The 27,154-nt window shown below is 37.0% G+C and overlaps 1 protein-coding gene across 12 annotated transcripts in view; it reads right to left on the bottom strand.

The window, feature by feature from the left end:
• PATJ (PATJ crumbs cell polarity complex component) overlaps positions 1-27,154 on the bottom strand; it is a 352,223-nt gene that overhangs the window by 161,511 nt on the left and 163,558 nt on the right. The gene's annotated exons all lie outside the window — the stretch shown is intronic.

Genomic DNA, 27,154 nt, shown 5'->3' with positions numbered 1-27,154 from the left:
AATGAATACTTTGATGGTGGTATCTTCTGAACAGTTCAAAATATTCCTGATTAAAAGTTAACTCCTTACTGGGGAGGGTGAGATAAATGTGTAGAGCACAGAGAATTTTTTAGGGAAGTGAAACTATTCTGTATGATACTATAATGATGGATACATGTCATTATACATTTGCCCAAAGCCATAGAATGCACAACTCCAAGAGTGAACCCTAATGTAAATTACAGACTTTGTGTGATAATGACATGTCAATGAAGGTTCATCAATTGTAACAAATGTGTCACTCTGGTGGAGGATGTTGATAGTGCAGGAAGTTGTACATGTGGGGGGATGGGTCATGCAGGAAGCATATGGTAACTGTTAACTTCCTGCTCAATTACGCTGTGAACCTAAAACTGCTCTGAATAAAAGTCTTAAATACATACATAAGTATTTTATCAAAAACTATAAAATTTCTAGAAGAAAACACAAGGGAAAGCTTCATGACTTTGGATTTGTCAATGATTTCTTGGATATAACACCAAAAGCACAGGTAACAAAAACAAAAATAGACAAATGGGACTGCATCAAAATTTAAAACTTTCGTTCATCAAAGGACACAATCAACAGTGTGGAAAGGCAAGCTATGAAATGGGAGAAAATATTTGCAAATCATATATCTGATAAGGGATTCATATCCAGAATATATAAAGAACTCCTACAACCCAACAAGAAATTCAATAACCCAGTTTAAAAATGGACAAAGGACTTGAATAGACTTTTCTCCAAAGATGATACACAAATGGCCAACGAGCATATGAAAAGATGTTCGACATCACCAATCATCTCAGAGAACTGAAAATCAAACCTACAATAAAATATCACTTCACACCCATTAGGATGGTTACTATCAAAAATCACAAATAAGAAGTGTCAGCAAGGATGTGAATAAGTTGGAAGCCTGTCCACTGTCGGTGGGACTGTAAAATGGAGCAACTGATACGGAAAACAGTACGGAGGTTCTTCAAAAAATTAAAAATAAAACTACCATATGATCCAGCAATCCCACTCCTGCCAGAAGGATTTAAACTAGAGTATTGAAGAGATATTTGTATACCCATGTTCATAGCAGCACTATTCACAATACTTTTTTACCACAATAAAAAATAAATAACTAAGATAGTCTATTTTTTTAAAAAAGTTAGCCTGTGAAAATTTATTCAAGGTTATGTTGTGATCGAGATCTGCATTTGCCAAAACAACACCTGAGATTTAGGAAGGAAACCACATAAATATTCTGTAGGAAAGCTGCTGATGAAAGGAAGCATGTATTCCACATACCTGAAGATGCCAACAAAAAAGTTTAAGTTCTAGGATTTCCCTGGTGGCGCAGTGGTTAAGAATCCGCCTGCCAATGCAGGGGACACAGGTTTGATCCCTGGTCTGGGAAGATCCCACATGCCACAGAACAACTAAGCCCATGCGCCACAACTACTGAGCCTGCGCCCTAAAGCCTGCGAGCCACAACAAGAGAAGCCACTGCAGTAAGAAGCCCACGCACTGCAAGGAAGAGCAGGCCCTGCTCGCGGCAACTAGAGAAAGCCTGCGCACAGCAATGAAGACCCAACACAGCCATAAGTAAATAAATAAACAAATAAATAAATTTAAAACCAAAAAGATTAAGTTCTAAAAAACTGGTAGCTAAGATGATTATAATAAAAATACAGGAAAGATACCAGAGATTGTCAAAATAAACTGACAACATTTGCCATTCATCTCCTTCCCACAGAGGAATTGATACCTGTTTCTTTCTCTGGTGTTGGTATTTTTGCACCATTTTATACTTTACCCCTTGGGCTTTGATATCTTTTTGGCTCTTTTTCAGGCAGTGAAGATGATAACATGAAAAAGGAACTGTTTCAAGCATTGTAGCCAATCTGTTCTCATGTGTCTCCTCTTTAGACTGATCACACTCTGAAAGCAGCTGACAGTCAGAACCTGGATGGGATCTTGCACGTCACTGAGCAATTGCTTTCTCACAAGAAAAAGATAAATGAGAGGGGCTAGACCTGCGAGTAAGAAACAAGAATAATAGAAAGGCAAAAGCAATGGCACAGGAGGAAAGCAAGCAAGGAAACATCTGCTGAAGACTAATCTAAAATCTCTTAAGAGCAATTCTGAACTCAAATTTATAACAATAACAAATGCTGCCTTTTGAGGGACAGTTACTCCAAATAAATGGTCTTGTTTAATACTTCGATTGTCCTTTCTAGAAATAAGAAGCACTGAAACTTGAAGGGATTAACTGAACTGCCCAAAAACATTAGCTAGCAAAGGGCAGAGTCAATATTTTAACATAAATCACTACCTCTTTTATAAATTATAAACCATGTTTCTTTAAAAGGTAATATGAAACTGTATCTAATACTCAACTTTTTTCTAATGTGTAGTCAAGTCAACCCTATACAGAGCAGGTACTGAATGCTCCTTAAAGTATCTTTCCTTGAACAGAAAGTCCAACTCTTAAGAGATAACTTAAGGTAAAATTAGTAAAACAAAAAATATCAAAAGTTTAGAAAAAAATTTCTAAAAAAAAAAGATTTTAGGACTAAAAGGAGAGTTCTTAATTTAGTATAGCCAACTAAAAATAAAACGACCCCTTATATTTTCGATAGGCTTATTAACACATGGTAGTCCATAACACATGAAAACGCTCAGTAAATACTCCTGTGGAGCTCCATTTTCTGCCATGCTCCCTTGCAGGGTGCACCCTAATCATGGCTCCTCTGTCTTTCCCTGCCTTAGTGACTTTGCACAATGCTCAGAGGAGCATTCTATGACTCCTCAGGCAGGATTTCCTTTTCTTATTTCCAAGGTACTTTGAGCCTTCCTCTATCAAAGCTCTCCCTCCACTGTGAAAACTGACTGACTTCATTTTCCTCATAGGACTGGGGCTCCTTGAGAACCAGACCTGTGTTTGACTCATTTTTGTACCCAACACCTCTCATGGAATCTGGCACATAGTAAGCACTCAGTTAAATGATTAATACTTGATTTTCAGCCTCAGAGAACTTAAGGATGAGAGACTGAGTATTTTCTCAGGTTTGTCTTTCCGGGCAATTCACTTTTGCTTATATCTTGATGGAGTTCTTTGGCCCTATGAGATTATCATTCAAAAATAAAGACAATGGGGCACTGGCAGGAGAAAATCCAAGCGACCTGGTACAAAGGGCACCGAAAATGCACTTTAAATCCTATAAAACTGTTTCCTGGGTGAATTCTCAGGTGAGCGCTCCTGGGGAGCTTGCATCTTCCTGTGTCACTCTCCCAAACTCTCCTGGTACAAATCCCTGGTACTCTGACTATCCAAAGCAATGCCTCCTCAGTAAATTGGGCAATAAAACCTAGTGACTAAGAGTGTGGGCTCTGGAATCAGACTGTGCATTCAGATCCTGCTTCTGTCACTTGCAGTTGGGAAACCTTGGGCTGATTAACCTCCTACTTCTCTCAGTCACCTCATGCATAAAGTGAAAATAATTACGGCAACCACGTGTTTGAGTTGTTTGGGGGACTATGTAAGATAATGCATTTGAAGCATAACACAACACCTGGTGCTACTTCCCACTTTCACTCCACTTTCTTTACTTTGCAGAATCCCAGAACGTCCCACATCTGCAATTTTTCCACATGAAAATAAGGCTACCTATAGCCCACAGACTGCTGTGCCCTTTCTACTCAACTTCTACCCTTGTCACTGATTTACTCTGTCCCTGGTCAACTGAAATCCTTAACTCCCTGGTCCCCAATTCTATCCCATGAAATCGAAGAATAGAAAAGAAAAGGTTCCATTGATTGACATGCAGGGGGGGTGGTGGTGGGGGGTTGCACTCTCAGAATCATTGGGTTCACTTAAATAATTATGTGACTTTTAGCTTAGAGCTATCAAAAACAGTTACGATGAACACAGAAGATAATAATGACTAATTATACTCCAATGCAAATAATATTTATTGAGAATGAGTTTTATATTAGGCACTGCAACAGGCTCCTTCATATATGTTTTTTTCATTTAATCCTCAAACTAATATTCAAGGTAGGCATTAGCTATGTATATTGAAGAAGAATAACCTGAAGTCCAGAAAGTTTAAGTGGCTTGACTGAGACGGCACAACTAGAAAGGGATTGAGCTCAAATTTGAATACAGATCTTCTGACTCTACATAAAAAGGTGCTTTTGACTACACTATATGGGTTTTTTAATTCCAAAGATAAGAGTGAGTTAAATTTATGTATTTTTCTTGATCAGAATCAGTAATATAAAAGTGAACTTCGTTTAGGTCTCCAGTACGAAGTATAAAGGCTGAAAATTATGCTTACTCATTCACTCACTCGAAAAAGTTTTTAGTGATACTTATCACTTGACAAGCATGGTGCTAGGTGCTGATGGACAGTGGAGACCCGGCCTGGAAAGTTATCACCTAGTGGAAGAGACAGAATTAATCTAATAATCATAAGACAAACTCAGGTAAAAGGTATAAAGAAAAATCACCACAGGGCATGTATAGTAAAAGTATCTGTATCTGAACTGGACATCAAGGAGGTCTTCCTTAAAGAAGTAAGGTTTGAGTTAAGAGAATGGAGAGAGTATTATTAGGCAGGGGAAAACTGTGTGCAAAGGTTCTGAGGCAAGGAAGAGGATGGCGTTCTGGAGGAACTACCACTACAGGGGGAACCCAGAGGGTAAGGGGCACAGAAGACATCAGGGGGATGTGTAAAGAGATCGGGACAAGACCATGAGAACCCTTAGACAATTACAATGGGAAGTCACCGAACTGGGGGCAGGGATTGTCAGCCAAACAGGATGAATGACTTATCTACGAAGGTCTCCAAATGAACAACCATGTCATAAGTGAGAGTGAAAGCTTTCTTAAAGACTACAATTAAATTAAATATAAAAAAACACTATAATGTTAATTTCCAAAGAAGCAGGCAAATGTAGATTTTGTAGCAGTCAAAAAACAACAAACAAACAAACGGAAGAAGAAAAAATGAAAAAAGAATTCACCAGCACGGCATGTTTTAATACTCAGGCATAGATATAAAATCCTATTTATACATGCAACCACAGAGTAGAGGTTTTAAAAATTTTTTTAATTATAAAATTAAGTCTTCTAGTATCCTATTCAGTTTTATATGATTCTAAGGATATATAATCAAATGATCAGGTAGTGTATGTAAGTAGGGGGTTTATACATGATTTGCTTTTAGCTCTAACTTACAAACTCCATTAAGAGTAAATGCTACCTTATTTTCTTTTCAAATTACAACTTAGGCAGAATTTAAATACCTTTTCTGTATGTCAAAGAAATCTCCTCTGAAAGTTTCAATCTGCCAATATATCACATTTTTATATTACTGGCTATTTTAAGAATAGTCAAGAACACATAAGAAATCATATTGCTTTTTAATATACCTTAATATAAACTATAATAAACAATAATGGGGGTTTCCCTGGTGGCGCAGTGGTTGAGAATCTGCCTGCCAATGCAGGGGACGCGGGTTCGAGCCCTGGTCTGGGAAGATCCCACATGCCGCGGGGCAACTAGGCCCATGAGCCACAATTGCTGAGACTGCGCATCTGGAGCCTGTGCTCCACAACAAGAGAGGCCGCGAGAGTGAGAGGCCCGCGCACCGCGATGAAGAGTGGCCCCCACTTGCCACAACTAGAGAAAGCCCTGGCACAGAAACGAAGACCCAACACAGCCATGAATAGATAAATAAATAATAAATAAAAATTAAAAAAAAATAATGAAATACATATTACCTTATAGAAATCATTATATTAGAATAAACAACATTCATCTAAAATCATAAACCTTTAGAAATAGCTCCAAGAGATATAAAATACTATACAGGCCAGGGACTTCCCTAGCGGTGCAGTGGTTAAGACTCCGTGCTTCCAATGCAGGGAGCACGGGTTCGATCCCTAGTTGGGGAATTAAGATCCCACAGGCCGTGTGCAGCGTGGCCAAAAAAAAATAAAAATCTACAGCCAATGTGGATGAGGACTAACAGCTGATTATAAAATAAATTATAGAACCACAAAAAAAGAAAGCTTTAAAAAAAATACTATACAGGCCAAAATTTTCACTCTCTTCTAGTTTGTATAGATAAGTACAAGCCAGCAAATAAACACATTTTAAAAAGGGATAAGGTATGCTGTTTTTTATTCTATTCTTAAAGTTCTTGAAGTATTATGTAGAAAGTATATTTGGGTTGCATTCTACAAATATAAAAGTGTGCAGAGGAAACATAATATTATACCGTAGACTCTTCCCTACTCTTATTTCCAAAGTTTTAAACCTATAACATACACATAAAAAGATGGTTAAGGCCAGAATGGAACAGAAAAGAAGTTAATAAATTATAAGGCTGATGGGGCAGAAGAGTGAAGGTGCTGGGCTCTCTCTGAGGTGTCCACAGGCCTAAGGTCTTTAGTCCCTCTTGTGAAATTGGAAGAGATGCTTTTCATCTTACCTAAGGTTAAACGCTCCACCTGTCCCGCACTGCCTGGGCACTGCTCTTAAAGGTTCCTTCTGATGTTCCTCAGGGGTCTTGTACCAGGCCTTTACACTCTCTCCCTGACCATCACAGCTGCTCTCACAGCTTTGATCACTGACTCACACCGATAACTCCCTTTACAACTTGAACTACTCTAGGCTCTCAGGACAACTCTCAATAAATGCTTGTTGAATAACTGAATGCATGCATTACTTATCTTCTAAGAAGAGTTCTACTTACACTAGCTTATGGCTTTCTCTCCATATTTCCTAGAATATTAAAAAACCCACACCAGGGCTTCCCTCGTGGCGCAGTGGTTGAGAATCTGCCTGCCAATGCAGGGGACACGGGTTCGAGCCCTGGTCTGGGAGGATCCCGCATGCTGCGGAGCAACTAGGCCCGTGAGCCACAATTACTGAGCCTGCACGTCTGGAGCCTGTGCTCCGCAACAAGAGAGGCCGCGATAGTGAGAGGCCCGCGCACCGCGATGAAGAGTGGCCCCCACTTGCCGCAACTAGAGAAAGCCCTCGCACAGAAACGAAGACCCAACACAGCCATAAATAGATAACTAAATAAACCCAAAGTTTAAAAAAAAAAAAAAAAAAAAACCCTTACCATTAAAAACTCTGTTAATAAGTTAACAGAGTTAACTGTCTGTCCAGAATAAAAATAACATTTCTCAGTCTCATTTGTAGGTAGTTGTACTACTAAGCTCTGGATAATGAAACATAGCTAAGTTATGTGTAACTTTCCAGAAATTATCATTAAAAAGAAGAAGGTTGCCCTTCCCTTCTCTTTTCTCCTTCCTGGCAGCTGGAATAAGCCCTGATAGCTGAAGTTAGTGTCCCCCAGGCCCTGAAGTGATGCACGGAACGGAGCTCCCACATTGAAGAGCAACAACAGGAAAGGAGCTTGGGTCCAAGACACCAGGCAGTGCCCATTTCCAGATGCAGACCTGTGAGAAAAATAAACTTCTTTCCTCTAGAATAACTGTTCTTTTGGGGGTTTCTTTGCTCACAGTTGGAACTTCATACAGACTAATGTATCTTCTAAGTAGTTCTCTATCGTCTTTCCTTGTAAACTATCAAGTTAATTCTCCTTTAACATTATGGTCAGAAGATTTTTTCTCGGCCTTAATAGCTTTAACAGTCCTCTCCTGACTGTAAGCACAAGTCTCTCCTCATCCCAAGCCCTGCAGCATCACACCACAAACCTTATCCAATTCCTCTGCACATGAAGGTTGATTTGCCTTGGATCTGTTTTGTCAACTATAAAATTGCTTTGTACCAGTAACTCAAAACTAAACTCCAGACAGGGTATTTGAAATGAATATTTCAAGAAGAGAAAAATATTAAAAAAATAGAAGAATATAGTCAATGCCCAAACCCTTTCCATTCATATGCCCTCTGAATAATTTTACATATTCTGATGTTTACCCATTCACTCATTCATTTAATATTTATTGAGAGTGTCCTCTGTCCAAGGCATGGACAAGACATGCTTAATTAAATGTACATCAAGACATGCTATTCTCTTGAAGCTATAAATACAATGAATAACCATATATGAATAACTATAATATCACTATAGGTTGTGAAAATAAAAGTGAAATAAGAGAAGAACCAATGGAAATAGCTATAGAAGACAACACTTTCAGCAGAGACGATCAGGAAAGGTTTCCCAACAAGAAGAAAAGACAGTAGGGTTTGAGCTTTGGTGTGAAAGGCTGCTTGCTGTCCAACTAAATAGAGTCTGCTGTGTTCATATTTCTTGTGTCTTTAGTTTTTCTACCTCTTTTACTGTCAGGTTGATACTTTTTATTTGTGAATCCTGCAGTCAGCAGGCCTGTCTAAAGTCTCTTTGCCAAGTAGTTTTCATCTCATTCTGTATGAATGCAAAATATGATAGGCTGTAAGTAAAAATTTTATCTGCAAATTGGTAGCTAACAAGATCTTCAAGTCACGGATTCATTTCTGAGTACAAAAAATGAGCTGAGTGGGCTTCCCTGGTGGCGCGGTGGTTGAGAATCTGCCTGCTAATGCAGGGGACACGGGTTCGAGCCCTGGTCTGGGAAGATCCCACATGCCGCGGAGCAACTAGGCCCGTGAGCCACAACTACTGAGCCTGTGCGTCTGGAGCCTGTGCTCCGCAACAAGAGAGGCCGCGATAGTGAGAGGCCCGTGCACCGCGATGAAGAGTGACCCCTACTCGCCACAACTAGAGAGAGCCCTCACACAGAAACGAAGACCCAACATAGCAGTCAATCAATCAATCAATAAAAATAAATAAATTTAAAAAAAAAATGAGCTGAGTGCAAATGTACTCATATTCATTTTGGCCTCTGGAAACCACTTCTAATCATTTCTTTCATGGCTTTGTGCTTAGGCTAGGAATGGTCAGGATGCCAGAAAGCTAAGTTTCAGAAACTTTAGTGACAGAACCATCCATGTTTCATTGCACAGTATGTGCACTGCACAAGAGTGCCTATGATAGCAAGTAGAGGCTGATTTCCGATCCATGCACCACTCATGGAGTTCCCATCCTGTGAGAGATTGTATACAAAGTATTAAGGGGTTCCTTTTTCCTTTGCTTAAAGGCCTTCACCTTGCTAAGTCATCTGCCTGCTTCTAAGCCAGTGTTTTCCCAAAAGGAAGAGCTATTCCCAATTTACACAAAGGCATACAGAGTTCTAGATGTTCCACATGACAGTAAAGAGAACTTTAGTCTTCTTTTCAGGCCCATTTTGAGAGCTTAACCATATTCTTGGACCCTCATTTATCTTTCCATCTTTTTTCATCTGAATGTTTAGGTATTGCTAACAAGATATCAACGCTTCCATCTTTAACTCTGCCCCCTTCAGTGAAGATCCATCCTGTTAAACCCAAAACATCAGAAATCAGTGTTTCCCCCATCTGAAACTGTGAATGAAACCAAGAACACTGAGAAAAATGCTCCATAAAATTACCTTTTCTAGAGTACTAATTGGCATCAAGATTTGGAGAAATTTTTAAAGAATCAAGAGGTATATGAAATGTTCTCCATAAAATCTATACTAAAACAATTTTTTATGATGAGCTTAGATTTATATAATAGGATGGCACAAGGGAAAGGATGATCATGATGATAAAAAACTACCATGTGCAAGATATCTGCTCCATGCAGGCAGGATACTATGTATTTTATATACATGATGTCACTTAGTCTTATAAACAATCCAATGAGGTAGGTGCTTTTGTTTTCACTTTATAGTTAAGGAAAGAGTTTCAGAGAGATTAATAAAGAGATGAGTTGGGACTAAAATTATGACACTCCAAATCCCAGGCTCTTAACCACTAACTTACGGGTTATATAAAATTATATATGGTCGAAGATATTAGACTTTCATAAAAATATACAACTAATATTGATATTGAATAAATAACTTCAAAACATTATTATTTCACAGAACAATTAAGCAATTATTACGTGCAAAGGACTATGTTGGGACCCTAGTGACAGAACTGCCATTTACCAGAAGAATTAGGGCCATGTTTTAATTGCAAGTTAATTTAAGGTTTTTACAGTTGACTTTTTTACAGCATGGGAAAAACCTAAATAACTAACTTGGTTGACAAAATTTATGCCATCAAGTACAGAGAGTTGTGAGTATATCACCAACTGTATCTATAAGATAAAAATATAACACAATAAACATGTAAACAATTTTTTCACAGTAAGAGTGTACCAAAATCAAGTTAACTTTCAATCTTGCACAAAGGAAAAATAATGTACTAATACATATTTTTTATATGTAGCTAACTTTTTCAGAGTGCTTACTGGTTAAAAATCAGCACATTAAAAACCTTATATATTTTATGCCATATAATCACCAGGAAAAACATATGGGGTAGGTGTTGTTATCCCCATTTATAAAAAAGGAAATCAAAGTTCAGACAATTTTGTAATAAGTAATTTGCTCAAGGCTACACAGGTAGCAAGCTGTAAGGCAGGATTTGAATCCACACCTGATTCAAAGCTTTAACTTCTATGGAGTAAGTCGAAGTTTGGCAAACTTTCTGGAAAGAGCTAGACAGTAAAAATTTTAGGCTTTTTGGGCCATATGTCTCTGTTACAACTGATCAACTCTGCTGGGTTTTGTATTTCGAAAGCACTAGAGACAATATGTAAATAAATGGGTACGTCTGTGTTCCAATAAAACTTTATTTACAGAAACATGCAGCAGGCCAAATCTGGTGCAAGGCTATAGTTTGCTGAATCCTGGAATAAATGATTAATTTTAAATTAGCTCACCCTGCACCAAAGCTTTGCTGGTTACAAAATGGAAAAGTTGCTACTTTTTCCTACTTGACTAAGAAACTATTCTGTTACTTGCTCTGAACACATTACAATGCATAAATCATGTTACCGATTTATTCAGAAACCATTGAAGAAGCAAACACGATGGACTGATCATTAAAAGAAAAAAAAGACTGACAGTAGGAAAATAAACTGGTCTGCTCTTTACTCTTCTGGCCATCCTCATAAGAACTTCTTTATGATTATTGAAAAAAAAATTTTCAAGAAAAACCATTGTTCCACTGGGTGAAAATGTCCTTTTCTTATATACTATCATTGCACTATGCAGCCCATAAGAAGAACCTTCTAGTAATACATGTAGATGGTAGAATTATTTCATTTTCTTTAGTGAGTCACGGTTCCAGGAGAATGCCCACTTTACAAATTGAATAGATCTGGCCATTCTTTCATGCATATTCATTAGGTTACATGCAAAAATGGCTTTTCTACATCAGTTCAAAAAGCATTTACTGAACATCAACAATGACCTAAGCTTTGGCTATGGAGGAGATTAACACCTAAACACCTCATCTCAACACAGCACTGTAAATGCGTTAAGAGCCATATTCATATGGGGCAAGTGATATTATTTAAGCACAAACTGAATGAAATAAGAGCACAGACATATTATGAAGGTTATAGACTCCATAGGAACTGAAGAGTTGGAAGCTAGTTTTCGTAGGTTCTGTAATCTGTGAAAACACAGATTATCTATCTGCCAAAAAAAAAGTCTTCTTGAAGAACAATCAAAACAGGAGACTAAACAACTTGCAAAGTATTATATAAATGTGCCTTGGCAACCAATCAAATGCAACGTCTGTCATTTGAGGAACCAAAGCATTTAACTTAATTTTACACAGAAGCAGAGAGCTATTGTCAGAGACTTTGCATGGCATGGATGAACAGCCACAACCAATATAATTTTGTTTGTTATTAGACTATCACTATGTACATGTTTTATCCTTGCAGGTATAATCAAAATGTTTCCAAGAAACATCAGATACATTCAAGGAAACACCTAGATGGGAAGCTTGTAAACTGTCCATTAAATGTAAATTTATTTTTTTTAACCTTTTTAACCTCATGATATTTTGCTTCATGAAGCTAAAAAGTGCTACCCTCTCATTCCCAGCATGCTCTTATATCTGTATTGGCTTTTGAAAGACTTGAGAGAGCAAATATTGAAAACCTGAAACAGGTACAGGCAACACTGAACCAAAACCCGAAAGCAATTCAAAACATTTACCAAAATGCTAATACATTCCCACCTCGCCTAGGATGAACATGAAAATACTGAACGACTCATAATTTTTTAAAATTTCATCTAAACATCTGATTAACCTTAGATACTTACCCATTCCCTTCTTGTCAGCATCAGGAGACTTGCTATTTCTTCTCCAAATGTAGACATTTTTCAGTAATGGAAAAGAAATTTGTTTACGCTGAGAAGCCTGATTCATGCCGTGCTGTGTGTGATGCCATGGTGAGGTATACCCTGAAGACTAATGGGATGTCTCCATTACTGTATTTTCCCCCAATTCAGCTTCATTTGGTTTGTGACTTTTTCTTTTAAATTGGAACTTTCAACATTAAAATGTGGTTTGCTGAAGAATACAATAAACATTTTTAAGAATTCGGAACTTCATTTTTTTGGGGGGGGGATTCTAATTACATGTCTTTTGCCCAATTACTGAAAAGAATGATAGTAATCAATTTGTCTTTGCCAATGCAAAGGATTACTTGAGAAGATCCTCGAAAATATGTAAAATTAAAACTTGCTAAAAGTACAGGATTTGCGGGGCTTCCCTGGTGGCGCAGTGGTTGAGAATCTGCCTGCCAATGCAGGGGACACGGGTTCGAGCCCTGGTCTGGGAAGATCCCACATGCCGCGGAGCAACTAAGCCTGTGAGCCACAACTACTGAGCCTGCGCGTCTGGAGCCTGTGCTCCGCAACAAGATAGGCTGCGATAGTGAGAGGCCCGCGCACCGCGATGAAGAGTGGCCCCCACTTGCCACAACTAGAAAAAGCCCTTGCACAGAAACGAAGACCCAACACAGCCAAAAAATAAAAAAAAAAATATACAAAAATAAATTTTAAAAAAAGTACAGGATTTGCACTTCATCAATAAAATGAGACTTCGAAAAAGAAACTCATAAAAGTATATGGATTGAAGAAAATAATATATGTAAAGCATTCAGAACAGTGCCTAGAACTTAAGTATGCAAAAAAAAGTAAATAAATAAAATGAAATTTTATGTCACCATTCTGAAATGTAGTCTCCATGGGTTAGCTATCACTATAATTCACACTTCAGAAAATAGCAAATTCTTGTGTTTTAAGTTTTAGCATTCTTATTCCTCTAACATCTGATCTTGATTCACCCATTCTGCTTTCCTGCGTGTATCCCCTCTTGGTACAGATCATCTTTGCCCTCTCCCTCCTACGCACCTGGCTTGGAATATTTCTTCGCCTTTTAGTGGACTCCCAAGTCTGGAGCTGTCACACTCCTGCCAATCCTACCCACTTCTCAAGCTCAGTCTCTTCCTGAGGGCCTTCCAATACATCTGCTTCTGCACTTAACCACATTTTCTTTTTTTAGGAAGATCATAAACTTCTTGAGGGCAGAGATCAGATTAGCGTGTTTCTCCCCATAGGCTTAGGACTGAATTGGGCTCCAAAATGTTTTAATGTTATATCATCATAGTAACTGAGGTTATGTCATACTTCTACCAACCCATGGATAAACCACTCCAAGCCTTCTTTTAAAAAGAGTTTTACTATCTATAAAATGGGAATAATAAGACTAACTGACTTGGGATATGTTCAGAATATACAAAATGAATCCTTCACACTATGTAAGTATCTTAACAGTCTTGACATATCGTAAATGTAAAGGAAAAGAGATAAATGTGACATTAAAAAAAACACACGTATAACATAACTATCTAAAGAGAATACAATAGAAACCTAAGAGTAATATTTCTTAGCTTCCCTCCCCATTATATTCACCAAAACAGAGGCAGTCTCTCAAGAAAATAACTTTAAATACTACTTAATTTTTGACACACTCTCTCTCTAATTCAAATTATAATACTTTCTTTGTTCAACACTGGATCAATTAAAAGGATGAGTGTATAACCTAAATTCATATATGCAAACTTGAAATATTTTGAAGCAGCATGAAACCACTGATATCAAAGCAGCACAAACCCATTTAAAATAACGTTTCCAAGTAAGTACAAAAGAAAAAGTAAATTCTCTCCAGACTGAGGCCTCATCCTTTATTTATCATCCTAGGTATAACTTTTTGTAGAACATGTCAAAAAGAGACATGAAATAGAAAGATGCTTTTAAAATTAACTAAACGCTGAGCAGCGAAAGTAATATAAAGACTATTACAAAGCATTAAAATACTTTGGAGTTAAAAGTATATACAGAAATAGGAACCTTTAATAAATGCTGAATATATTTATTATGAAAATCATGAACAGTTAATCCTGAGCAGGAACACTGGAAAAGTAACACATATAACACAAACATATGTCTATTTATAAGACATATTTAGAGTGAATAACATTCTTTAAAAATTGAGTTCATATATTTTTTGAATAAAATGCAAAAGACACAGAAATTCCTACTGACTAGTTGTACTCTATTCGATTTCTGGAAAACCCACTGTGGGGAATCCTGAGGGTTCTACTGGGGTTTATGAAGCCTGGACAGTGGCAACTTCACAATGATGAGATAGAAATTAAGGAAATTATCAGGGATAGCAGGTTACACTGAGAAAACTAAAGCACTCATGTATTTTCAATCTGGAGAAACAGAGTTTGGGATTAAAATATACACACTACTATATATAAAATAGATCATCAACAAGGACCTACTGCATAGCACAGGGAACTCTACTCAGTATTCCATAATAAGCTAAATGGGAAAAAAATTTGAAAAGGAACAGATATATGTATATGTATAACTGAATCACTTTGCTGTATACCTGAAATTAACACAACATTGTAAATCAACTGTACTCCAATATAAAATAAAAATTAAAAAAAAATAAAGAAACATCCTAAAACAAAAGGAAAATGAACAAACTGCTCTAGGGACTCTGATGAAAAGTAGGGAGGGTCCACAGATATTCAGGATCATTCCTATAGCTGCCTTGTCAATACAAGTTTGAGAAGTAGTATTAAAAAGATGACATTTAGACACTTGAAAGCAATTCCAACTATAGAATGGGAAGAAACACACTATGGGCAGTTGTCACTACAAGGAATCTGTGACGCATCCATTTAAGAGCTATAACCTTTCCTCTAAATCAAAATCACAAAATTGGATACTAGATAGCTCAGGACTTCAACACTAAATTATATTTTAGACAAAAGAAAAGTTCTGGCTCAGTTATTTTGACAGCATAGCCAGGAATAAGGTTTGCTAGCTTATATCAGGAATGCAGCACGTATCCTGCTGTTGCAGTAGAAATAACCTAATTTGCGTGTGCACTGCTGAAAAGAAAAAGGCTACAATGGGATGTCTAATGCTTTGAGTTTACAACTGCCTCCCTTAGGCGTTAAATGCTTAGACAAGAAGACCCCTATTATGTCTAAACAGTCCATATCTTACTTGGATAAAAAAGGAGCTCTGATGTTAATAGATTAATTTTCAAAAGTCAGGACAAAAGCATACACTAAAGAGAGCATGTTACTGCATGTAATTATATTACCAACCTAGCAATGATTCCAAGAACCATATGCTAACAAGGAAGTTCCTGATAATACTTCCAAGTGCTAAGCCCCCACCCCTATGAATTTGAATTTGTAGGTTTCGATGGATGGGACCTCAATCACAATTAGCAAATAATACTTATTTAAGGTGCTAGCCTACAATTAAGAAAAAGCAGCCTTTTTTTGACTACTGGGATTTCTTAATGATATTTTGCTTTTATCTACAACAAAATGCTGAATGATCGGCTTTTTAAAAATTAATCAGAATAACCTTGTTCTAATGTAAAGCATCACCTTTGATTATGGTGAAGTCACAAATAACAAAAACAATAATAAATGTCCACAAGATCTACTTCTCAGTTACAATTCTGAGAGGATACTGCATGAACACAGTGTTAAGAATTTTGGCACTGAAACTACTAGTATATTCCTGACAGTCTGATAAATTGTTCCACTTTTCAAAAACATTATAGGGACGATTCCAGTTACAACACACATGAAAGGAAATTTTTAAAGGTTTGTTTCTAATATACAATTGCTTTGCACATGCATATGTACCCTCACTCTCTGACTGAAGATAAATGCCTTAGCTTACCATTGTTCAAACCTTTAAAACAACATTCTGCATCATCACTAAAACGGCTGAAGACTGCATTCCAAAAGAACCCCAGATCACAGAGGCACAGATCTCTTACCTGGGAAACCCCCTTGGACCATTGCTGTACCAGTGTTCCCTTCAGGGTATCTGCATTCCTGATAAACATTCAGTGCTGGAAGCAGCTCAAATCCTCACCACAGACTCTGTGCTCTCTCTTCTGTCGACCTTGGGCCTATTTTCTTTTCCCCCTCAGATTTTATTCTCCTTCAGGGCAAGTTGTCAGTCTATTTCTATCACAAGAAGCAATCAATTAAGCTAATTTCCAGCTACCCCTCAAGCTAACAGTCACATCTGTCAAGTAGGTGAGCTGCCTAGGAAAGTCTGCCGGAGAAGCAAAATCCCGGGTTTCCAACATCTGACCCTCGGATGCTTCACGCTGCCGACTGTGGCACTCGGTTACCCTGCTCGCATCAGGATGATAGCTCTATTCCAGAGCAGGAGGCAATATAAATGCAACCATTTATTCTCTGGCCAGCTTCAATTAATATCATTTAAATGACCCGGTTTTCCTGCTGAGAAATAGTTCTTCACATTAGTTGCATCTTTCTAATGCAGATTAAGAGGAAACAGCAGTCGATTTAGCCTTTCTGAAGTGAAGGGAATAGCCGGTCATCAACTTTCTCCTATTGCTCACAGCACTGAATCATTTTTATAACAAAGAAACTGGTGAACCACATTGAACACGCATATCCCCTAGCGAGATTCATTTGTGTCTCAGTAACATTCTAAACGTGCAGTAAAGATTCTATTTAAGCAGTCAAGTCTTCAAGTTAGCTTTCTGAGGGAAAAAAAAAAAAATTATGGGGGGAAAAAAACCCCAGAAGCTTCAGAGAAATCACTAGAGAAATGGTTGAGGTTTCTTCAACTTCACTTAAAATGCTACACTGCATCGCCTATCCCACCCCAACTCCAGCAGACCTTAATATAATCATATAACCAACCGCAATTGCTTCAGGATTACCTTTCTATCAATCACTATGGTATCTTCTGACCTTTCTTTGTAAAATGTGGAATAAGAAGTCATCTATCTGATCACTGATTAAATAAATGGATGGGTAATATAAGGTCAAGAACACCTGAACATAATTTAAATGGTTCTCAAGAGATCTTAAAACAATACATTTCTTTACTTATAGTTCCCATAAATGCATCCAAATTATTTCAAGGACTGAAGCTTCAGAAGTTTTCAGAATAAAAAATCAACTGAAATAGAAAGCAATGTTCACCAGTCTCCAATTATAGGGCTAGAATAAGAATTCCACTTATTTTACTTAATTATAAAGAGAAGGGTCCAGAAAAGGATAATTAACTATAGGAAATGAGAAAAAGAATTTATAGAAAACTGAAAAATTAAATTTTAGCTTTTATGTCTTAATCTTTCCCATCCTATTTTGCAGTGTCAAAAAAAAAAGAAGAGAGCAAATACATTCATATATTTAGTAGTAAAATGAACGTGGAAAGACCACTAGAAGCCACTAATGAACGCTGTTTGCTTATGAGGTGAGTATTCTTAACATTCTTTAAATCCTTGGTAATAACTGCTGTTGATTGTAGTGACATCTATAGGCCAGGTAGAGATCAACTACAGAGCCCACAAGGAAACAAACAAAAAACTTTTTTAAACAGAAAGAATGACTAGTTGCTCAACAAATCTTCATTAATCATGAGTGTACTTCATGTTAAAAATTAGCATGGGGACTTTGCTGGTGGCGTAGCGGTTAAGAATCTGCCTACCAATGCAGGCGACACGGGTTCGAGCCTTGGTCCAGGAAGATGCCACATGCCGCAGAGCAACTAAGCCCATGCGCCACAACTACTGAGCCTGCGCTCTAGAACCCATGAGCCACAACTACTGAAGCCCGCGTGCCTAAAGCCTGTGTTCTGCAACAAGAGAAGCCACCGCAATGAGAAGCCCACACACCACAGCAAAGAGTAGCCCCTGCTCGCCGCAACTAGAGAAAGCCCGTGCACAGCAATGAAGACCCAACGCAGCCAAAATAATAATAATAATAAATTAATTAATTAATTAATTGAAAAAATTAGCATGGTGCACATAGGAAGGCACTGAAGGGAAAGCCTAAATGTGGCCCAGAAATAAGACCTAGATTCCAGTACTGACCTCAACAATAACTAGTTCTGTGACCCGGGGCAAATTAATTGCTCTGGGTCTTAGGATTCTGGACTGTAAAATTAGTTAGACCAGTTGAACTTGATGGTTCTTAAATGCCATCACCATCAAGGAACCCATTGATTAAGATACCTCTGCTCCCTTCTTTATAGTAATTTGCTATTTGATTGCCCTCTTCCTTTAACAGAGACCTTTTTATAATTAATAAGTTTTAACTATCCTTTACAGATGTGGTCCTTTAGTGTAAGATGATGCTTAACTTTGAAATAATTTTAACAGCTTTATTTAGTATAATTTACACAACATAAAATTGACTCAAGCATACAATTCAATGATTTTTAGTAAACTTATAGAGCTGTGCAATCATCACCACAATCCAGTTTTAGAACATCCTACTAAAAAATTCCTTCAAGCCCAAACACAACTCAAACTCTAGGCAACCACTGGCCTGCTTTCTGTCCTAAAAATTTGTTTACTTTATATAAATGTAATCATATAGTATGTAGTCTTCTGCATCAGGCTTCCTTTACTTAGGATAATGAGCATGTATCAGTATTTTGCTCCTTTTTATTATTGAAGAGTATATTCCACTGTATGGATACACAACATTTTGTTTATCCATTCACCAGCTGATGGACATTTGGCTATTTCCAGTTCTTGGCTACTATGAATGATGCTGCTGTGAACATTCATGTAGGAGTCTTTGCGTGGACACAGGTTTTCATTTCTCTTAGGTGTATACCTAGAAGTAGAATTGTTGGGTTCTATGGTAAACTTGTGTTCAACTTTTTAAGAAAGTGCCAAACCATTTTCCAAAGTGGCTGTATCAATTTACATTTCCACCAGCAGTGTATGAGGGTTCTAGCTGTATGTCTGTTTTTTTAACTAAAATCATTCTGGTGGATGTGTAGTGGCTTAACTTGCATTTCCCTAATAAATTAATGATGTTGAGCACCTTTTCGAGTGCTTATTAGCCATTTGTATATCTTCTTTGGTGAAACGTCATTTCAAGTTTTGCCCATTTTTAAAAATTGGGTTGCTTGTTTTCTTATTATTGAGCTGTAAGACAAAATGCTTTTTTTCTTCCAAATAAACATATTTTGTTATACAAAATTCAAGTGGATCAAATAAATAGTAGAAGCTTCTTCTCAAAACTCCCCTCTCGAAGCAGTTTGACCTGCATGCTTCTGGACTTTTTTCGATGAAAAAATACTAGGGATTCTATAAAGTTCAGCTTTGGCCTTAGAATTTGACTGAAATCTGCGATTTCGCTTTGCTTCCAGAAGGCCAAAGATCTGAGAGACACTTGGGTATCATTCAGGCACCTCTGAACCAGTGAAAGATCAATAATCCTGGGGCAACATGGATTAACAATAAAAAACTGTGTATTAATGGCAGTGATTCAAACAAGGCTGACATTTCTATTCACTAGAATAGAAATGCTAGGTTAGCATTCTTGATGTAACTTGGAGTGAAAAATTTCTTTATGCGCTTGACATGTTGAAATTTTATCAGCTTACTAAAGTGTAAATGTTTGTTTACTATTACAAGAGTAAAATACCACAAATAAAGATAAGGATAAAAGCTGATTTTTGTATTAAAATTATTGAATTTTTTAAAAGGTTAAGTAGAAAAATATATTGACAGTTATATGAATATTGAAAACTACCTCTACAAAGAACATAACCTTTGTGAACCAACAAATGTTGATTTTGTTGATTTTTTAAATATTTAAATACTACAAAGCATGAGATTAAACCACGTCATAAACTTTGTAGGATTGTTCAGCAAACTAGCACTCATATTAAACAAAGTAATCTTTAAAAGCTGTACTTTTAGGGACTTACCTGGTGGCGCAGTGGTTAAGAAGCCGCCTGCCAATGCAGGGGACACGAGTTCGATCCCTGGTGCAGGAAGATCCCACATGCCGCGGAGCAACCAAGCCCGTGCACCACAACTACTGAGCCTGCACTCTAGAGCCTGCAAGGCACAACTACTGAGCCCGTGTGCGACAACTACTGAAGCCTGCACGCCTAGAGCCCACGCTCTGCAACAAGAAAAGCCTCCGCAATGAGAAGCTCGCGCACCTCAAGGAAGGGTAGCCCCCACTCGCCGCAACTAGAGAAAGTCCGCACGCAGCAACGAAAGACCCAATGCAGCCAAAAATAAATAAATAAATTTATAAATAAATAAAAGCTGTAGTTTTAGTTTTTAAATTCTATTTGACCATGAATTTTTAAAAAATTTATTGAAGTATAGTTGATTTACAATATTCTATTAGTTTCAGGTGTACAACATAGTGATTCAATATTTTTATAGATTATACTCTACTTAAAGTTAATAAAATTACTGGCTATATTCCCTGTGCTGTGCAGTATATCCTTGTAACAGCTTATTTATTTTATATCTAGTAGCTTGTACCTCTTAATCCCCTACCGTTATCTTTCCTCTCCCCACTGGGAACCACTAGTTTGTTCTCTATATCTGTGAGTCTGTTTCTGTTTTGTTATATTCATTCATTTTGGACCATGAATTTTTCTCAAAAATTTCTCCTGTGTATTCTTCCCACACTGGGAGGAATGAAATGAAAGTAAAATGCCAACCCTACAACATTGAAATTCCATGGGAGGGAAAAATTACAAAATCATAAATAAATCCTTCTATGATAATTCCATCTTTGGTCCAGGGAAAATAAAGAATAAGATGACAAAAAGTATCAAAGAAAAATGAAGTATTCCAAAATATCTTTCTCTTCTAATGACTTCCATTGAAAGTGAAAGTATAACGTGTCACAGTAGTCGACAGTGATCAAGGAACTGTCAGTAGTAGACAGTGTTAATAATGTTCCTACATAATAATGTTAAACTTCAAAAGACTGATTTCTAAAATTTAAAAAAATTATAAAAACTTCTGGATAAAATTTTTAATATACACTTATGCCAGAATTTCATTCTGTAATGGCAATATTTGGCAAACACTGAAGAACGTTGTATTGCTATTGATAATAATAAAAGGTAGCAGCTAACATTCTGGAGTACCTCCTATGTATGTGTCACTTCCCATATAAGCATGTTATATACATCGTTTCTTCCAGTCTCTCACAAGCACCCAATGAAAGGAGTACTATTATCATCCCCATCTTACAAATGAGGAAACTAAGGGAAAGATATGCAACTTGTTCCAGGTCAAATGGCTAGAAATGCTTAGAGATTAACTGACTTAAGGCTATAGTATGTATTAATTTCATATAACATGTATTGATCTAATTGCTACTAGTGAAAAATGCAGCAGTAAACTTCTTTGTAGGTATAGGTACACACAGACACACATATTCACATGGGCAACAAATTCCTTAAGATATATCACTGGAAGTTGAATTATTCAAATATGCACATTTAAATTTTTTATATGTGCCACCAGCTGAGTCTCTAGAAAGAGATGACATGAATTCAAATTCCTACCAACAGTATAAAAGAACTCCTTTTTTCTACAACCTCTCCAACAATGAGCAACAGTAATTTTAAAATCTTTAGTAATTTGATGGGATAAAAAATCTGATTTTTTATTAATTTTCATATCTCTCATTGTTAGTGAGGCTGAACAGACTTTTTGCACTTGTTGCTCAAATCTATTACACAGTGTCTGATATTTGCTTGTTTTTCTTTTTTTTTTTTTTTTTTTTTTTTTTGTTTTGTTTGTTTTTTTATACTGCAGGTTCTTATTAGGCATCAGTTTTATACACATCAGTGTATACATGTCAATCCCAATCGCCCAATTCAGCACACCACCATCCCCACCCCACCGCAGTTTTCCCCCCTTGGTGTCCATATGTCCATTCTCTACATCTGTGTCTCAACTTCTGCCCTGCAAACTGGCTCATCTGTACCATTTTTCTAGGTTCCGCATACATGCATTAATATACGATATTTGTTTTTCTCTTTCTGACTTACTTCACTCTGTATGACAGTCTCTAGATCCATCCACGTCTCAACAAATGACTCAATTTCGTTCCTTTTTATGGCTGAGTAATATTCCATTGTATATATGTACCACATCTTCTTTATCCATTCGTCTGTTGATGGGCATTTAGGTTGCTTCCATGACCTGGCTATTGTAAATAGTGCTGCAATGAACATTCGGGTGCATGTGTCTTTTTGAATTACGGTTTTCCCTGGGTATATGCCCAGTAGTGGGATTGCTGGGTCATATGGTAATTCTATTTTTAGTTTTTTAAGGAACCTCCATATTGTTCTCCATAGTGGCTGTATCAATTTACATTCCCACCAACAGTGCAAGAGGGTTCCCTTTTCACCACACCCTCTCCAGCATTTGTTGTTTGTAGATTTTCTGATGATGCCCATTCTAACAGGAGTGAGGTGATACCTCATTGTAGTTTTGATTTGCATTTCTCTAATAATTAGTGATGTTGAGCATCTTTTCATGTGCTTCGTGGCCATCTGTATGTCTTCTTTGGAGAAATGTCTATTTAGGTCTTCTGCCCATTTTTGGATTGGGGTGTTTGTTTCTTTGATATTGAGCTGAATGAGCTGTTTATATATTTTGGAGATTAATCCTTTGTCCGTTGATTCATTTGCAAATATTTTCTCCCATTCTGAGGGTTGTCTTTTCGTCTTGTTTATGGTTTCCTTTGCTGTGCAAAAGCTTTGAAGTTTCTTTTTGCACTTGTTGCTCAAATCTATTACACAGTGTCTGATATTTGCTTGTTTTTCTATTGTTGTACATGTCTTTCTCCTCTGAATATATATGTATACAAAAATATGGGCGTATATATTTTAATTTTTATATAAGCCAGCTTACTATTTTCTTTTACAGTGTTGTTTTAATAATATGGAAACCCTTTCCCTGTACCAAGAGTATATTTTTTTAAATCTTAGACTTTTTATAAGACACCTGGGTCTATTTCAGGATCATTTCAAATGCAAATACTAAACTGATTTAATTACTGTAGTTTTAAAGAATATTTCTAATCTGGAGTGCTACTGGTACTCTGAGCAGGATAATTCTTTATTGTACAAGATTATCCCACACAATGCAGTGCCCTTGGCACCTCAACTAATATATAACAGTAGAATATCCCATCCATTTAGACCAGGGGACACTTGGCAATGTGTGAAGACATTTTTGGTTGTCACAACTGGGGTGGGAGGAAGAGGCTACTAGCATCCAGTGAGTAGAGATCAAGGATGCTGTTAAACATCCTACTGGGCAAGGGTTAGTCCCCCACAGCAAAGAATTAAAGGTTAAAATGTCAGTAATCAAGGTTGAGAAAAACTGTTTCAGACAGGTCAAAACTCTCTCACTCATTTCTAAAAGCTCCAGATTGAGTTTGAAAAACACCAGTTTAGAATATATTCATATACTAGGGAAGTATGTGTCCCCCTCCTCTCAATATTTTTCTTTTCCAAAATTGCCTAGCATTTCATCTCCAAATCAATGTTCAATGAAATTCTCATATTTTAAAAAAATGCCTATATACTCTTAGGATTTAGATTCGAATTACCTTAAACGGGCTTCAGGACTTCCACTAAATAGGCAGAATGATGCCTATTTAAAACTGGGGGGGGGGAGGGGTTGTGGGTGACAATATTTCTGTGTATCTGCATACATATTTCTTGAGAGTAGGTTTATAGCTTTCATCACATTGCCAAACAGTAAATGACTCAGAAGTTATGGGTCATTGCCATGATTTGCATTTCTAATTGTATTATTACTGGGTTTTTAAAAAGTTTCTCTGTTATTTCTATTAGGAAATTTCTATCATATTTTCTAAGTAGATAATACTGATTAGAAGATTTTTTTTCATATGTGCAATTAATATATAGCCTGACTTACTCTTGCTAAAAGATTATTTTAGGTTTTGAATTTTTGAGATTGACAACTGTATTATCTGTGAATAATATTTTTTTTCTCTTTCTGGTTTTGTTTTTTGTTTGTTTGTTTGCTTTTTGAGCTGGGAAGAGGAGGTGATCTTACTGCACTGCTAGATTCTTGAGGACAGTGGGACTAGCAGGCATCTTTGTCTTCTTCCAAATTTAAATGCAGTTTTGGGGGCGTTTTTTGTAAGAGGAAGAGAGGTTTGGGACAGGTTCCCCAGACCACTCCATGGGAACACTTGAAGACTATTTATGAAGTCTTTTTAAAAAATTAAAATATGTGTGTGTGTGTATTTTATACATGAATGTAAGGAATTTTTGAATAAATATGGTAAAGAAGAGTGACGTTCAATGAGCAGGGTTTGGGGGGTGGTTGATAGTGGTGATGGTTAAACAACTCTAAATATTCTAAAAGCTACTGAATTGGACACTTTAAGTAGATGTATGGTAATGTGGATTATATCTCAATAAAGTTGTTGTTTTTTAAAAAGCTCTAAACTTACACATAGTGTGACTCTGAGTGATTTGCTAATAAATCACATTTCAGAAGGTCTTAGCTAGTATCCTATCCTTAAAAACAACTGAAATAAAAACAATAAGAATTAAAGTAAAACACAAAGATGCAAGGTATCTGTAATCTAATTTTTACTTGCATGGTGTGGTTCATGGGCTAATTTTATTATGCTTCATAACCCAAATATATTCCTTATACCAAATATTACATTATGACATATAACTGGGGGGAGTGAGGAATCTGAGCAAAATGCCATAAAGATGTATCACTGTCATAATTAAACCAGACCCTTATTGAGGTGGAAAAAAAAAAAAAAAAAGGTGGGAAAACAAAATACCTCAGGAGAGTATGCTATTCTGAAATTAAAGGATAAAGAAAGGGCTTTAAGAGACTATCCACATGAAGTTCTATTCACATCTCTGTTACAGCACTAAAAAGCCAGGTGTCAAACAAGTCAATTATATTCTGAATTCCTAGGACTTAATTGACATCAAGAGACATGTCTATTGTATGACTCTCATTGCTTCACTCTCTTACGTCACAGAAAGTCATTCCAAACCTTCTGCTCCCTGCAGTTTAAAACCATAATTGAAAGAGTGAACGCCAACAGGATAGAATCACCCAAGTGATATAAAAGCATTTAACTTCTGGGATCGAAGGTGAACAAAGCAGGACTTTCTGGAGACTGTGGCAAATCCCCCTGGGGATCAAAACTTTTAGATAAAGTAATGGGTGGCATATTGAGAAAGAGATGTCAAGCTGTTCTGGACAGAATGCTCTGAAACTGCGATGGTACAGTTCAGGAGAAAGGGTACCTCCGAGGCACCAGGAGCACACCTGGGTTTTCAGTGCACCCTCATGTAACTACGTGAGTCACATACCTTCTTTCATTAATTTGCCCCAAATACTGAATTTCTATAATGTGCCAGGCCAAAACAGAGGGTAACTAGCCTCATGGAGCTTAGAGATTTGGTGGGGGAGACAGATTAATCTAATAAGTATATAAATAATTACATTTTGTTAATACGATGAAAGAAAAATACAGGAATAACTATTAGAAGAAGGAGTCAGGCAAGGTTTTCCAAATAATGCGACATGAAGCTGAAATCAGCAGAAGAGATATTATCTCCTTTCAAAAGCTCTTCTGAGAATGCACTTAAAGAGCTGGGGAGAATTTATGGTACATAGTAGGTATTCAATAAACTGTGGCTACTACCATATAGTTAATAAAATTGTGGTAATAAAAATACAAAGGAGGGCTTCCCTGGTGGCGCAGTGGTTGAGAAACTGCCTGCCAATGCAGGGGACACAGGTTCGAGCCCTGGTCTGGGAGGATCCCACATGCCGCAGAGCAGCTAGGCCCGTGAGCCACAATTACTGAGCCTGCGCGTCTGGAGCCTGTGCTCTGCAACAAGAGAGGCCGCGATAGTGAAAGGCCCGCGCACCGCAATGAAGAGTGGCCCCCGCTTGCCACAACTGGAGAAAGCCCTCGCACAGAAACGAAGACCCAACACAGCCATAAATAAATAAATTAATTAATTTTAAAAAAATACAAAGGAAACTACAAATATGAGAAGAGATTGGGAAAGAAGATTCATCTACATTTGTTGATCCATTATCAGAAAGAACGAAAATAAAGATACGGCATCTTTCCAACAGCCAATTGAAAATTTGGGTCAGGATATCAGAGTGAGTTTAAGGCCAGAAACAAAGATTAGAAAGTCACCATGTGATAGTGAACTAAGTGATCATTTCATGCACTCAATGATCTTAAACCTCTGACAGGGCAATCGAGCTTTAAATTTAGGTATTAAAGACTATACCATAAAGTAAAAAGTTCTGCACCACTGATACCTCCCTTTGACAAATCCTGCAGGTCTGATAATAGTAGTTTGGTCAACAGCTCAGCATTTATGTGGATATTGTTTCTTAATTTTTAACTGTTTCATAATTCTTAATTAAAGTTCAAGAAATTTTCATTATTAAGATGGTTGTAAGACTTCTTATGGAAATTAGGCACTAGAATGTCATATGTTTAACTATGCAAGATGAGTGACCTATAATATAAATGCCTGTTATGTAACACCCTCTCTATACGGGTATACCTGGGAGATGTTGCGTGTTAGGTTGCAGATCACCGCAATAAAGTGAGTCACACCAATTTTTTGGTTTCCCAATGCATATAAAACTTATGTTTACACTACAGTGCAATCTACGAAGTAAGCAATACCATTATGTCTACAAAGCAATGTACATACTTTAATTAAAAAACACTTTATTGCTAAAAAATGCTAACTATCATCTGACAATGCAGGGTTGCCACAAACCAATTAGTAAGAGACACAATCATTTGTGAAGGGC

Source organism: Balaenoptera ricei, chromosome 1, assembly GCF_028023285.1.
Source record: "Balaenoptera ricei isolate mBalRic1 chromosome 1, mBalRic1.hap2, whole genome shotgun sequence".
Classification (NCBI taxonomy): domain Eukaryota; kingdom Metazoa; phylum Chordata; class Mammalia; order Artiodactyla; family Balaenopteridae; genus Balaenoptera; species Balaenoptera ricei.
Note: the sequence above shows the minus strand (reverse complement) of the source record. Positions and strands in the feature narration are given on the sequence as shown.